The sequence below is a fragment of the Silene latifolia genome, chromosome 7 (assembly GCF_048544455.1).
Source record: "Silene latifolia isolate original U9 population chromosome 7, ASM4854445v1, whole genome shotgun sequence".
NCBI classification, from domain to species: domain Eukaryota; kingdom Viridiplantae; phylum Streptophyta; class Magnoliopsida; order Caryophyllales; family Caryophyllaceae; genus Silene; species Silene latifolia.
This window is the reverse complement of record NC_133532.1, coordinates 2505890-2516193: the sequence shown is the minus strand read 5'-3', so window position 1 is coordinate 2516193 and position 10304 is coordinate 2505890. Positions and strand designations below refer to the sequence as shown.

Sequence of the window (10304 nt, the reverse complement as noted above, 5' to 3'; positions counted from 1 at the left end):
ATTTATCCAAACCACCTATTTAAATGATCAAATTATGTGACAATTCCTCAATTACTCACAATAATTTCAATCTTAATTCACATTAACCTATAATATGAATTAATCTAACATTATTTTAAACCTCTTTAAAATAATTTGGGTATCTCAAATTTGTGAACCTTTTCACAACAAACAATCATACATTATAAATAATGTATAAAGATTATTGGCCAAAAATAAACAATTTTATTTTATTTTAATTTTTTTTTTTTTATAATTGGCCACGACATTTTCTAAAAGAAAAAAAACAGATTTTTTTTCAATGCACTCGACATTAGCTTAAAAACGAAAAAAAAAAAAATTTCTTAAAAATGCTCTCGGCATTTACCTTAATTTTCAAAAAACAGTTTTTTTTTTCTCTTTCTTTGAGAAAACATATCCTTTTAGATGAACAAATTTGTTTATTGTTGCTAATGTAACAAGATTGGCATAAACATCATCTTTTAATTTAAAAATGAATCCAAACTAGATGATTCAATTTAACCTCTTAAAATGAATATCCAAATTATGATTAAATCGATTATCTGTATATTTGATTCATCACAATTGATTTGAACATGATTAAATTAACTTGTATGCCAAAACTATATAGCAAAAACAAATCATTAACAATTAAAAACAATTTCCATTTACATTTTAATTTAATTCTCATTAAATCAAAACATCTACAAATTTATCATATTATCATCTTAACAAATTAAAACAACAATATGAATAAATCAAAATGGAAAAAAAAACATCAAAAACAACAAATCATCTCGGCACAAAAAAAAATGCCCTCAGCAAAAAATAAATAAATTACTCGGGCGAAATGTTTTATTTTTTTTTTTCTTCAAAATTTTGTTTAAATTCATTTATGAAAATCATATAAAATAATTTCGTGGCCTATGCTCTGATACCACTTGTAGGAAATATCGATATACTTCATCAAGAATTTGGATTATAACGAAATTATAATAATGAAATTACTAGTCATAAACGAAATTACATAAACAAAAGTAGAGATTTAGAATTAACCTTTGGTCCTAGCAATTTGGCCTAAGAACAATATCGAAATCGATATTCTCCTAATCGTTGCACCCAAAATGCTTTAAGAAATGCCTCTTAATTTGCTAGAATGAGATCCCTAATTTTTTCCAATCAATTTTTAGGGTTTTTTGTGTTTTTGATGAGAGAATTAGGTCAAAATAATGAGAGAAAATAATCTCCCTCTTGCCCTACTTGAAACCGTGTAAATGAGATGATTAGGGGAAGATATTATTCTTCCCTTTTTCTCTTATTTTGATTTTTTCCACCAACCACCAAAAATAAGGAGAAAAATATCTTCTTATTTTAGGTTGGTTTTCTAAATGTATAAATGTGTATTAATTATCTTAACTGTCAATTTATGTCGACATGTATTAATAAGTCTATACACAATAGTTTGTAGTCGATTTATTAATACCGGTCTGTCAACATTTTATTATGACAATTTCGCATAATATATACATTAACTATAAATATTACATATTTATAATTCGCTAATTAAATATAACTGGTTACGTTTAATTACGAATTAACATCTTAATTCGTTTAAGCTAACATTATATACATTAATTAAATATAACAGTTTATATTCAATTTACGAATTTAACAATTAATTCGTCTCAGCTGGTATTATTTATTTGTATTAAATAATCATCTCATCATCACATTGACTAACTGTTTAGTCAAATACATGGACTAACCTTTTAGTCATATAAGGCATCAATGTGATTATATTTTCATACAATTACATCTCTCAAACACATCCTTTAGGTGTGGCTTTTAGGGACCAGCTGATCACCGCCATTAGTATGATAATAACGTCAAACTTCTAGCAAGCCAACCGTTATTAAGTAAACGTTAATCAACTGATAAAATACTAAGTATACCCTTGTGAACCTATAAGAGATTTATATATGTTATCATACTAACTGTTGAGGACACAAGCTCCAACAACCTGAATTACGAGCATGGTTTGATTTCACCTTTTCAGGTGGATACGTAGGCAGTTGTTACTTACACAAGAAGGATGCAACCCCAACACCCAAACAAAATTAACCAAACCTCTGAACTACGATCTGGTTTGATTTCACTTCACGTGAATACGTAGGCAGTCCTCAAGGACACAACCATCCCCACTTCCAAATTTCAATCTCAATTAACATCCCTTCCAGCACCAAAACCTCTATACTGGGGGCTCCTTCTTGTCGTCCAATCTCCTTTTTACCAAATTCCAGAGCCATCTTCTCATCCTGGGGGCTTCTCTTCCAAGATGTCACCCTTCCTTTATTCCTTTAAGTCTAAGCTAGTGCTCGGTCCGGACAATGACAGAGATTTTAGATCAATTCTCCGATTTATCGTGCCTCAAGAGGGTCCTCTTTTACAGCAAATGATAAAGACATCCAAGTAGACAGCTGATCTATGCCTCATGTCTTGCCTTTTTATGCCCCCATATTTCTTGCAATTCTTCTACCTTTGGAACCGATACGCATTGTCACCCACACTTGGCTAGGGGTTGCGCATATCTAAACAAAGTCTGTCAAAGTCATCCCTGTGTCGCGTCAAATCTAAGTTACTGTCGCGTCAGTCCAACCTAAGTCTACATTTCGCATCGCGTCCTAGTAGATCTGTGTCATGACAAGAACTATGTCTAAAGCCCATTTGAATATGCATAACACATTACAAACGACAAACTTCTTTGAACAAGTTTTAAACAACTTTTATAAAGAAACGACTTTTGCAAGCCTATGTGTTCCCTCATTGGAGGTCCATGTGATAATTGCTTATGTGCATATATTAGATTGCATTCTTGTGTGGCTACTAACCATGTAGGTAAATATCAGAAGCAGTACTTTATCAAGACTTCGCTTGCAACAACGAGCGGATTTTATCTGACGATGTTTCGACACACCTCAACAATCCCCCAGCAAGAGTTTACTGTTCTTCTCGAGACATGGAGATTCAACCACAATAATCACCCAACGAGAGTTTGCTTGAGGATAGAGACAGGCAGATTCCCCAAAATCATCGTTTTATTCCCCAGTGAGAGTTTGCTTGAGGACAGAGACAGGCAGATACCCCCAAGCGATCCTTCATCCCTTTAGGTAACCCTTTTTAGGATAAACCTTCATATCTTTCAGAAACTTGCCTTAATCTTTCAGACAACCCTTCAGATAACCTTCGTATATTCAGATAACCTTTAGATAACCTTCAGATAACCCTTAGATGACCCTTTCAGGATAATCCTTCCTTCACCCTTCCTCCCTTCAGATAATCCTTTATTTCTTCAGACACTTCAGGATAATCCTTTCAGTAACCTTCAGATAACCCCTTTTCAGTTAAGTCCCCTTTCAGTCCTTTAGAGAGAGTTGTCCTTCAGCCTTTTCTTTAGTGAGAGATAACCTTCAGAGTTAGCCTTCGGAAGTGTTAAGAAGTTTCTTCAGAATCCCTGTGACCCCTAATGCCTTCAGAGACCAAGTTATCTTCAAACCAAAGAGTTTTGCCGAAGCGTCTTCAGTCCCGTTTCACCCAGAGGTATCTCAGGTATGGTCTCTTCTTATGGCTGGCGAGCCTCCTTACGTAGTCTAATGGACTTTAAACGACCCTCCCCGATAGTCGACAGACTCTAAAATGTTCCCGACGACAGGTCCTTGGTTCAGACCCCTTGAGCCGCCTCGCGTCGCCATAGTCGTCAGGTTGTAATCTTCGATTAACCTGATGGCTATACTTTGACTTTCGCCTTGTCCAAGCCTCAGTCAAAGTGGGGGCTCTGTAGACACCTCATTTCTGCACCTCCCGCAAACCACCCGGTGATGATTGGGCCGCATGTTTGGTACGCGGAACGATTTGTGAACGTTCATAAGTTTATCGTCAAGTGGTCGCTCAAATAATTGTGTCTACCTCATGGTCGTCATCTAGGTGTCATTACGGTCGTTTTGGCAGTAATTAGAGTACATTTGGAGTCTGGGTCAAAAACCGTCTTCATTCCTAAAAACAGTCAAATCCCGAGTCAAAAGCAATGTGCTTGTCTACTTAAGGTTAGGATGTCATAAAATGTTGAGATTATATCTCATTTTGAGTCCCATGTCACTTATTTGGGCTAAACTTAAAGTTTACATTACAAAATGTGCATTTCATTTAGCTAAAATGATAACCCGACCTTTAGGCCCGTTTTACGAGGTCATAAAGACTTTTTTGGGTCAGGCCTATTTCACAGAAAGTTCTAGATCTTTCTCTTAGCTTTCCAACGCCACCAAAATCACCTTATTCTGAGTCTTGTAGTAAACGTTATGCCTAAAATACGACAGACGGTCAAACGCGCTTTCTTGCGCAGGAGGAACCCGCTGGGGAAAGGACGCAGCAAGTGCTGCGCCTATTCCAAGGGACGCAGCACCTGCTACGCCTTTTCCCCAGGCTTTCTTTTTGACCAAGTTTCCATGTTTAACCTAAGTCGGTTATTTCCGGATCTTTCTCTCCTCTCCTAAACCCTAATTCCGTGATTAGTACAAATAGAGACCTTCGGTCTCACATATTTCTCACGCGAGTGTCCGCCCTTCTCTTCTCCCTTTGCATTCTAGACCACGTTCCTACTTTGTTGGCGTCTACGTGCTTGAACTTTCGATCACGTAAGCTCGGATCCTTCTGAGTACCAGCCTTGTTTTGCATGACCGACCAATTTGACCAACTCCACAATAATCAACTTAATCAATCTTAGTCTTTTTCCTCTTACGAGGGCACTTTCGTCTACATTCGAGTCGAGCATCACTAAACGTCAACTTAGTTCATCTCGTTTCGTCAAACATGTAAGTCTGAGGGTGTAAATCTCTCCTTTATTTATTGTTCTATATTGTTGTAATCATATTGTACGATTTATGTCAAAAATACAATTAAAACCGATTTCTAAAAACCCTTTGTTTAAAACCCTTTTTACGGATTAACAGGAGACAGACGTCGAGAAGGGACGCAACAACTGCTGCGCCTCTTGGAAAGGACGCAGCACTTGCTGCGCCTCTTCTTGAGGTTGCCGCTGTTCCTGCTTCTCTTCTTCTTCCTTGTCTTATGTTGATTTCGTCTATTTTGTTTCTTTTCGTCTTTGTTTGTTCTTATCTCGTTCATATGATAATTTAACATATTGTTCATCATCATTAACATATAATTCGTCATTAAATTCCCGACTTAAATCCCAAATAACCAATATTTGCGGGTTTTCGTCATTAAAGTCAAACCGAGTTGTAGAAATTCGATTCATTCATATTGAGTTTCTGGAATTCGACCTTTGATATATTCCTACCCTGTTTATCATTAGTTCATCATTAATCCATCATATTTAACCTAATTAGTTTGTTCAATTCACTAATTAACCCTTTTAATCTTGTAAATATTTGTATTAATCGGTTTCATCTATGTTTATCGCTTTCATGACCCTTAATCATATGTAAATAACCTGTTAATCACTTCCATCCGAGTAAATAATATAATCAATCATTAAATTAACCAACGAACGTTAACGACTTGCGATTCCGGCTTCACAGCCAGAACTGAGCCAAGGAACAGACGCAGCAACTGATGCGCCTCTTCCAAGGGACGCAGCTCTGCTGCGCCTGTTCCTGGCTGATTTCTATCTCTGAACTCCCGTATTGCCTTGACTTAGTTTATTTGATTACGTATTAATCTACTATTATTCGTATTATCACCCTTAATTCCTGTTCGTTAATTCGTTTGCCTCCTTCTTTTCTTAAATTATCCGTTTTAAAGGTATTTTCGACATGAATCATTAAACCCCATGTAATTATTGTAATTTTCATTATTGTATTTATTATTGTATTTCTTTATTATATTTCACTTGTATGTTTTCACATGTCTTTGAACTTAAACCCCGACTTTGATCCAATTGTATGTTAAATTACTTGTTCACCGACTTAGTCTAATTCTTCACATGTTAGGATTAAAACGTTGGATGTTGCATTGCATGCATATAATCGACAATATATCGAGTATAGACAACTTCCCTAATCATTAGTAGAGGCCGCTATCGAGGCGGGCGGGATTAGGTGTTCGATCAAAAGAGCTTCCTATTACGTACCCTCACCCCTTACTCCAGATCTCTGTGAACATCTGTGTTCATTGGCATCCACGAGAGTCATTATAGACATAAAATGCTAAGGGTAACGAGTTCTTGGTGTTCATGTCACTACTTTGTGTCTTGACATGGCACGAGGTATTCGAACGATTTCCAATTTTCCACAATAAATTGGTGGCGACTCCACAAATGCAAACGCTTGTTCCCAAGCGCCCCCGTGGCCCATGTCCACAGGTTAGTAACTGATGGTAACAAGTACAAAAGCAGACACAACGAACACAGTAATACACATACACCACCTTCTCCAACCAACCACGCCTCTCTGACTGCCCGAAGGTCCAGTCCTGCCAGTGGGGGACCGCAGCCGTTCCCACCTAAGCCCCGCTTATCTGATCCGAGCGATAACCCATGTTCCTTAATGTGCACATCCCCTCTGTGGCGGACTCCACAGAGGTCAAATCAAGGGCATGAAGCCACTCCCGCAAGTGACTCCACTCAGCCGAGGACACACCTCGAGAACCACAGACAAACAATCACAATGACCAATCACAACCAATCCACAACACCAACCACAATACTAAAACAACTACACAATACAAATGACACGCTAGACAACCTACAGTAGGAAAACCTACCTTTAGAAACTCGCAGCGATTCCGCGCACGACCATAAGAAAACAAGTAACCACCATAACCACCTGTAACAACCAACACAACCATCTATTACTACTACTATAACCATACTGAAATCAAGGGAGACGATGATGATGATGACAACATACCTATATAAAGCAATCTGGTGTCAAGACCACTACCCGACTCAAGCATACCATCTTTATGGTATAATCGCTCTCAAAGACCTCAAGAAGAGGAACCATGGTGAAGGAAAAGTGAAATAGCGGCATCTAGGTTTAGGAAGAAAGGTGGAGAAATGATTTGGGTTTCACGATTTTACGATTTATAATTCCCCACTGAACTCACGTTACTCGATCTAGTAACCCACTTATTCGATCGAGTGACCTCTACTCGATCGAGTTCCCAAGCTACTCGATTGATAGCTTCCGCTAGATCGAGTAACACGAACTCAAAGACTCACAACGTCACAAGGTTTCACTCGTAAGGTTTCCGAAGGTCTAGATAGGTGTCTCAGGTCAGTCTACGTTGGTCAACGGGTCTATAAAAGGACGGGTATTAGATAGACGCAATAATGTATGTTTGGTATATAAATGATGAGTTGAAGCATTACCTTGGCCTTCAGGCAGTTGTTGCAAGTTTGGCTGAGCAGTATACAGATTGTAATTTTGGGAGTGGAGGTGTATTTCTTGGGGTTGTTCTGCTTTTGTAATCTTAGAAGGGGGACTCACCTACTTTGGTTTAGGTGAAGTATTGGTTAAGGGTACCAAGTTGCCATAAAGTTGTTTGGAGAGGCATGTGTACATGTACTTTAAGTATAGGTATAGGGTAATGGGTAGTAAATTCTGGTCACATGTTAGAGATCTTGTGAGATCTAATTTAATTATAGTTGCTTAGGTTTTAATTGGTTTCATAGTCCATGGTCAATCTTATTATATCGAGAACTTTAATCTATCGTGAATCTACACTTAAGTTTCAAGTGTTTATGAAAACTGGAATGGTAGTAATCATCATTTTAAGATAAGTCTTTGGCTAAGTTTCATTAAATGTCTACTAAATCATCAAGCATGCATTATTAAATAAAAACATACAAGCTGCTATTTCCAAGCTCTTAGTTGTTGCTAATATTTATGGTCACTGACATATTAAACAATACAGCAATGGATCAACTTCACTTCAGAATTAGAGTGATAAATAACATCCCTCTGCATTTCTGTGGTCTGCAGAGGTATGTGTGGGTTCTGTAACACTTATTGCTTGTCCAGGTCAGAGTTTAATTTGACGAGATCTTGGAAAGATAGTGTTTGCTGAGTAGTTTTATTTAATTTGGAATATTTTCTCCAATTCCTGTCTATGCGTCTTCGAACCGCAGGACCCTTCTTGCTAGACATACAGATGGCTGGTTCGGGAGTTTTGCTTCTTCTGATTCCATTAAGTGCAGATGTGATGGAGGTGTGTATGATAGAACACCTTCTATGGATAGCCCGTCTTCCTCTTCGATCAAAGATATAAGAACTGGTTCTTCATCTATTCCAATAGTATTGCTCGTGTTGTTAAGTAGCTCCCATGCTCAAGGTCCAACATAATTTCAGAAGATTTTGAACTGGTAGATCCGTAATTTGCATCAATGATTCGAAGATTATAAGCCGGGATAAGGTAATTTATAACCTTCTTAGCCAAATAGTCTTTTGCAAGGTCAAGCGTAAAACAACGAAGACCAATCAGTTTCTGAGTCTTGGGGTATCTTTGAGGGGTGTCAATGGTTATCCAGGAAATGTAGCTTCCTGGATAGTACTCAACAGTACGAAGTTTTGTGCATTTGATTGTAATTGTGCTAAAGATCTTCCTTAGTATAGACATGTAGTCTATGTATATGTGTATATAACCCTGGGACTGCTTGACACATTTTCCTCCAACACAGTTAGTGGTGTGCGCTGTGCAATTTGCTCTAGTTCAATGCGTTTGAGTCTGTAAATGCGGCAACAACGTTCAGTTTCTTGTTCATGGTGGTAAGTGTAATCTTCAATAATTAATTTAAATTTCTGGATGAATACGTGTATGGCTGTCAGCGGTGCAAGTTCAGGAGAATCCTCGATGCTGTTTGTGCTACCACCAATATAGGTGAACTCAGTGTTGTCACTTTTGCTCATAAGCGTAACACATACCCGTTTTTGCGACACATCCAAAACGTGGTACTCCGGTTCGTGAAAGTGCACGAAGGTTACTATTTCCGACAGTAGCTGTTGGAAGGGAATAGCTATATCAGTAGTTGTCGTATGGCCCACCTGCCGTGCATTTTAATCATATTCCACCAGTTAGGCCCAGGAATTTTCGATTAAATAGCAAGTTTTGTGTAACAATTTTTATGCTTGTACTGGAAATTGTGAGTCATGCGTAAACTGTAATAGATTCAAGTTATGACTGGTCTACTCATTATTTAAGCTAACTATGTACAAGTAAAATAAGGTTATAGTTGTTGTTAAGCTATATAAGTTTTCCAACTTGATTTACACAACATGATATATGTACATGTCATATGAAAGTGATCGTAAGTATTCATGTGCTGTTTTTTACCAGTAAGAATTTGTGATAACTGTTAGATCAATTTAATGCAGTAACCTAAGGTTAGAATGGAGAGGAAAACAATTTAAAGTAGCTAATAAGACTTCTATGTGCGTGTCCATTTTAATCTTTGTTGTTTTCTAAAGTAGTATAATATATAGTAGGTATATATAATAAAAGGTAATATGGTGATCCAACTAACAAAATAGTTTGAATTCAACTTACTGCTATTTTTGGAATTTAGCATTAATTGTTCAATTTCCGAGGTGATGAACAATTTCCTGTTTTTTGGGGTGTTCATTATTCATTGTTCAATGGCTAAGGTTCTACCAAAGTATACAATGTAAATGAACAGACAGAAGCATACCTGAGTGTTTGTGTTGTAGTCTTGCTGTTGTCTATCACCAACTTTAAAATGCAACTTGTACTGGTCAGTTTGGCTGCTCATCCAAGAGAATTTGCTCACTTTTCAGGTCATTGAATGCACTTATTTTGTGCTACAATGAAGATGAAATCAGTTTAAAGCAATAAATTTGACTTCTATGTGTGTCTCCATGTCCAATTGTTTATCTAAACAAGCAATCCTACATTAAAAAGCAATAGGCTGCATACCATGCCGCTGATGTCATATAAAAGATGACATCACTTGAACTGTTTTGAAACTTTTCTAGAACATTTTTTTTGACGATTTTCCTAGTGGGAAACATTATTGGATATACAATATATATGTTGCTATAAATGCGGGCTATTGATTAACTATGCTTTGCTTCTACACATAACTACCTATCCTCCTAAACCTGGACTTGTTGTCATTAAGCTCATCATGGCTAACAATGCTCTCATAATGAAGCGTGTCTAGAGCAAGATTGTCTTGATAGTTGATGAGTCACCTAAACTTTTGAAGCGGCTAAGTCTAATTATGTGCACAGATGCTGTTTGGAACATACTGTATGGTAGCTTATGGGGTT

The 10304-nt window shown here is 37.2% G+C and overlaps 1 long non-coding RNA gene across 1 annotated transcript; it reads right to left on the bottom strand.

Moving 5' to 3' along the window:
* Positions 1-6326: 6326 nt before the first annotated feature.
* Positions 6327-10042, bottom strand: LOC141590814 (uncharacterized). Its single transcript, XR_012520498.1, has 3 exons — positions 9704-10042; positions 7388-9059; positions 6327-6839 (listed from the first exon to the last, which is right to left on the bottom strand). It is a non-coding gene; the product is annotated as an uncharacterized LOC141590814 (long non-coding RNA).
* Between the last annotated feature and the right edge of the window lie 262 nt (positions 10043-10304).